Source organism: Psammomys obesus, unplaced genomic scaffold (assembly GCF_907164565.1).
Source record: "Psammomys obesus unplaced genomic scaffold, mPsaObe1.curated_primary_1811, whole genome shotgun sequence".
Taxonomy (NCBI): domain Eukaryota; kingdom Metazoa; phylum Chordata; class Mammalia; order Rodentia; family Muridae; genus Psammomys; species Psammomys obesus.
Genome location: NW_026589732.1, coordinates 4,288,626 through 4,294,487, shown reverse-complemented (window position 1 = coordinate 4,294,487; position 5,862 = coordinate 4,288,626).

The following is a 5,862-nucleotide window of genomic DNA, read 5'->3' as shown; positions in this document are numbered from 1 at the left end:
TGACCCACTAAACTATAAGGTTGAGTGCATAGAAACACTTCACCATCGGGTGGAATGCATGGAATTGGCCTCAGCTATGCCTGAAGACACAAAGAAATTGCATGGGAAGTGGCTTAGATCCCTGTGAGCCTTGCTTCTGTTATACTGTCTTTCTTTTCTTCGTCTGTGCACAGGGCCTCCCAGGGTAGTCCTCATGATTAGCTGATAATAAAGAAAACAACATGGATAAGCTTACAGGTATATCTTCTAAGAATGTTGGGAGATGCCACTAGAAGCCTGAAGTGCTCTAACCCCAGTCAGATATAGCCGTGAAAGACGGTGCTGAAATGAGAGTCTCGGGCGCAATGTCCTTGGTCAGTTAATTTGCCTGGAAGGATAGTGTGCTGGTTAGTTTTTTTTTTTTATTTTAATAAACTTGATACAAGCTAGATCATCAGAGAAGAGGGAACCTCAGCCGAGAAAATGTCCCCATCAGACTGGCCTGTAGGCAAGTCTGTGGGACATGTTCTTGACCATTGATGTGGAAGGACTCAGCCTACTGTGGGCAAAGTCATCTATAGATGGGTATTCCTGGGATGTATAAGAAAGAAAACTCAGGGAAAGTGGAAAAATAAAGCTAACTGAGCAAGCTGCGAGGGACAAGCCAGTATGCTTGCTATGTAGCTGTCATAGCTTCTGCATCGGTTCTTGCCTCCAGGTTTCTGCCTGGAGTTCATTCCCTGGCTTCCCTTAGTGATGGAATGTGAGCTGAGAACTGTAAGCTAAAATAAAACCTTTCCTTCCTCAGATTGCCTTTGATCATGGTTTTCAATCACAGCACTAGAAACCCTAACTAAGACAGATGGTCACAGTTACAGGTGTATCCATTCATGAAGGGTTGAGTGGTCATAAAGTTAGAAGAAAGGTGATTAGAAAATTGGGGACAGTGCTGTGTGGGATGTGTCATAAGGACAGACTTTTCTAAGTGGACACAGAACATGGAATTTATGCCCCAGGTGAGTAATCTCACGAAAAGATAACCTTACCTGGTAGACAAGATGACCCGGGTTTTGGTTGTCAGTCAGTCTCTTTCCTGCTTGCTCTTTTTCCTTCTCAGTATACCCGTAAATAAAGTAGCCATGGCTTTAAGGTTGAAGCTCTCCAACACCATGGACTTCTTCTCGCTAAAGACAGTTTGTTTCCCTCCATGGCTGTCTCTAACTGCCAACAGAGAACACCAGTACCAAGTGAAAACCAGCACCATTTTTTTTCAGGCCACCTAGGTGAGGATGATAAGATTAGACTGTCTCCACCACAGAAAGAGAAGCCTATTATTCTTCCGGAATACATGATTTGCTGTGGCCCTGTAGTTTTCCCCACAGCCTGTTTTCTGGACTGAGGAAGTCATTTTGCACAGAATGAACACACTAGTCTTGCCATGGAAGGCGTTGACCTGACGGCATTTTGTAATGGTGTAGTGCCAGATGAGTGGCAAAACTCATTAGTTCAGTCATGTTCTATAGCAGTGTGATCTTGCACTTCTGTTTATTTGGGAATTAACATATCTAAAGAAGTGAATATATGGATATCAAGTTGACAAGGGGTGGACTGTTCTAGGTGGTACTGTGCCAACATGAATAAACAGAGGAGAACATTTTCTCAAATTCCATTTAGTAATGGAAACTTTAGAGTTGTCCAAGAGAAGAACCTGAGCTAGATTTGAAAGGCAAAACTGAATCAGTTTTCACTGCTCCTTTAAAGGTTGCTGGGTTCAAAAGTGGAGATGGTTGGCTACAGAGGTGTTCAGAGGTGCCAATGTTGTCACACATTGGCATGGAGCACGCCTTTCCTGGCTGTAAAGCCTCCCCTTGGCTTCATGCTTGCCTGTACGCCACCTTTTCTTCTTCTTTCATGCCAGCTATGCTCATCTTCACCTTTTTTCTTGATTTTCTGTGACTGCCTTGGCTACCTTCTTCTCGGTAAAGCTCCCTTTACCATTCTCTGTGTACTCACTCACTTTGAATTTCTATTATATTATGCGGCTCTCAACAATATGTCTATCCAGATGTTTCTTCTGATTCTCATATTTGCAGATTTGATTGCATACTTAATGTCACTACTTGGGGGCATGTAGGCTCAATGTAGTCTGATTTTAACCCATTTCATCACATCTCCTCTCAAAGACACAAGGTCTTCATTTGTCAGAGCATAGCACCACCATCCAAGTTTGTGCCCAAACCAGGAACCAAGCCTGAGAGTCTCCACGCCTCCATCTCCTTGTTTAGGTTGCCTTTATCATTTGTCTGGACGAACGGAACAGGCATTCTTCTGAATCTAGGAAGCTGTAATTATATGATGTCCTTGGAATGCACCATGCAAACTGTATGGTTTGTCTTCAGGGAAGATGCATCTTAACTCTGAGAACAGGGTTTGGAAATCAATTTTGTAGCCATTCGTGAGCTAAGATGCACAGAAGGAAAATGCCTCTGTATGACAGTCGATCTGATGGCAGTGTTGTGCTGTGCATTCCACAAATATTTATCAACTTCCTCTCACGCAGAGGAGCTGTGTGCCTTTAGGAGAAGCGCCAACACAAGGCCTCACTGTGCTCTGAACACCATGCTTCGCAATACTGAGAAACAACGAAGACGAAAAATTCATGGTCTCTATTCCCAAAGGGCCCTTGACGTCCTCCAGCCATTGCTCCTGTTGAATGCTGTCTCAGATGGTCCCACCTGACGCGAGCTCTTCCCTCAGGCAGGGTGGTTGTGAAGTTCCTTCCAAGGCCTATTATTTCAGAGAATAAATTACATCGAGAGGAGGAAAAAGGTCCCATTTCAAAGTCAATCTAGAGGCAGATGTAGGCTGTTGTCTAGATGCAAGGACTCTTTTCCAGTGACACATAGGACCCACCTCCTTAAGACCTGAATTAAATTGCAAGCAATCTCAGTAATGAATTCAGCCTTGTGTTCAGCCCATTCCCAGAACCTCTGGCTTAATTATGAGAAGAAAACCTATTTATTCTGGGACATCACTACTTTGGGATAAATTCCTGGAAGCCATCAGAAAAGCATAGGGAAGCTCTTTCTCAGACTGTCTTCTCTGGATTTCTGAGAAAGGAGCAGTTCATGTTTGGCCTGTCAAGTTGCTTTTAGCCTCAGCTTGTGGACTCACCCTTTATTTAATTCTCTTTGAACTCAGGTCTCCTTGTTCATAAAGAGGCCCCTATGTGGGACTAAATCAAGCTTTGTCTTTTCCTGAGCACATGTTTACGTTATTGATTGAAACATAAAATAATACTTTTATAGTAGCGCACATTTTCCAAATACTCCTTTCAAGTATTTGGTTCAGTCCATCACTAACGGTAACCCAGAAAGACAGAGCTATGAAGACATGAAGGTCCCCAAAACAGTAATTTGTTCAAGAGCACAGAGGTAGGAGATGACAGATCTCACAAAGGACCTGGGTATTCCAACTCCTGTCCTTGTCCCACCTTTTCTTCCTCTACCCATCATTGACCAAAGTCATTTCTAGCCACCATCTGTTTTGAGATGGTTCTAAAATCTAAATAAAAGTGATTGGCATTTGGAGCCAAGGAACAGTTGTGGGGACAAGTGGCATCCCTGTGCAAGACTGAGCCAGAGAGAGAGCTTCAAGAGCAAGGAGATTCGGGGGAGCCTGAGGACACAGTGGTTCTCACACCGATAATTTTGAGAGCCTTAAAAAACAAACAAACAAACAAACAAACAAACATAAAAACAAACAACCCCCCACAAAACCAAAAGCAAACAAAACAAAAAAACAAACAAACAAGTAAACAAATCCTGGCTTACAGCCCCAGAGATTCTGATCTCAGTCACTTAGATATTTCCACTCCCAAGGTGATGGTAACGGGCAGCAGAGCTTGAGGCATGTCACCTAAAGAGCTCCCTCCACTTACTTGCACCTTGTAGGACCCGTGGGCTCATCATGTTTCTGTCCCTCCTAAATGTTCATTACACCAACCACAAATAATCACAGAAAAATCTAAAAAGTATAGATTATTCGTAGCTAGTGTTCATAATTACAGAGAAAAATTATGTTACCAGTTAGGTGTATATTGCTCTGTGTACACACATACAAATAAACCTACGCTCCATAATAAAAAACACAAATGATGCTATATATGTTTTCTAGTTTTTGGCCATTTTCCTGTGAATTTAATTCCATTAAGTTCAAATTAATACTGTTGTCAAAGGTGTCACAGTAACCCATGGCTGTATTTCATTTAGTCTTTAATAGCAGGAGCCTTCTTACCTACATTCACTAAACCCCGTCCCCTTAATTATGGGTTTTATGTAGTGGATAGCTTATGTAACCCATAAAGGCAATACATTCTTCATGTATCAGAGAATAATCTTGAATTCTCAATCTTCCTGCCTCCACCTCTCAAGTACTGGGACTATAGGTATGTATCACCATGCCTGGCCACTTTCGCTTTCTTTTGAAGAGGCACTTGAAGCATTATTAATAGAGTCTAGTAAAGGGGATCAGGCTTGGTCCATCCTCTTACTATCTGAGCTAAAAATTTTAATATGTTTTTACTTATTCTGAGAATTTCATATATGCATTAATGTTTTTCAATCCACTGCATCTCCTTTTGCCCTGATTCCTTCCTTCCTTCCTTCCTTCCTTCCTTCCTTCCTTCCTTCCTTCCTTCCTTCCTTCCTTCCTCCCTCCCTCCCTCCTTCCCTCCCTCTCTCCTTCCTTCCTTCCTCCTTCCTTTTATAATTCACTGAATCCCATTTGTGCTGCTTATGCACCCCTGTGTAGGGCCCCTAATGAAAACTGACCTCCTTAGGAGCCTCCAACTGTTAGAGTCCCTCAATTAGGGTTGGGGACTCCTGCGTATCCCCCCCCCCCCCCCGCCCCGCAAGGCTGGAATTTTGATTGGCTTGCTCTTGTGCAGGCACCACAGCTGCTGTGAATTCAGAGTGGAATGGTGCTGTCACGTCCAAAACGCACCGCTTCATCGCACTCCTCCCTGACCTCTGGCTCTTAGACTCTTTCCTCCCACCCTTCCATGTTCCCTGAGCTTTGGGTGGAAGGCGGGTGTAACAGAGCTCTCATTTGTAGCTGAGCACTCCACAAAGCGCGCGTTCTCAGCAGTTTCAGCCTCCGCAGTAACCGCTGTCTGGTGCACGAAGAAGCTTCCCTGAGGAGGACTGGGGGTGCACTGATGTGAATGTCGGGCCTCCTTGTGGATCTGCTACGCAGTCTCAAGGTCCTGGTCTGGGCCGGCCGTGCTGATTTTACCAGGCTTGTTTTTGTCACATGGCTTCCCAGCTCCCCTTGTGTGGCCTTTCCTGGATTTTGTGAGCGGGGGGGGGGGGGGGGGGGGGGGGGGGGGGGGGGGGGATTGCCCAGGCAAACTCCACCCAGCTGCAGCTGCTGTGATCCGCGCCCAGCAGGTATCAGTGGCGTGCTTATGAAATACCGGAGGGCACTGTTTACTTTCTGTCCTGGCTGCAGCCACGGGAACCCCTTCTACAAACCCCTACGAGCACTTTGTAGATTTCTTCGTGAATATCTTTCAGTCAACTTGCAAAAAGCCCAACCTAATGGAGGCAAATCGTCATGGGTCTGACAGTAGAAGAGGGTTGTTGGAGTGTTCATTTGGGGATTGGAGAAACTACTGCCCAAAGTGATAAGACATCTTCTTTCCCTGTGCTTTTCTAGCTAGAGTCATCTGCTCATTCTGAAGTGGTTTCTGAGTCGCCATCTCACCAGAAGTCCTGGACTACTTTTAAATCACCCAGAAGAATCACAGGTAGTGAAACAGTGTAACAATTTGGGGAAAAGGCTTTCAGTGGGAAGTGTCAAGTTTATTAATACTTCAAACCC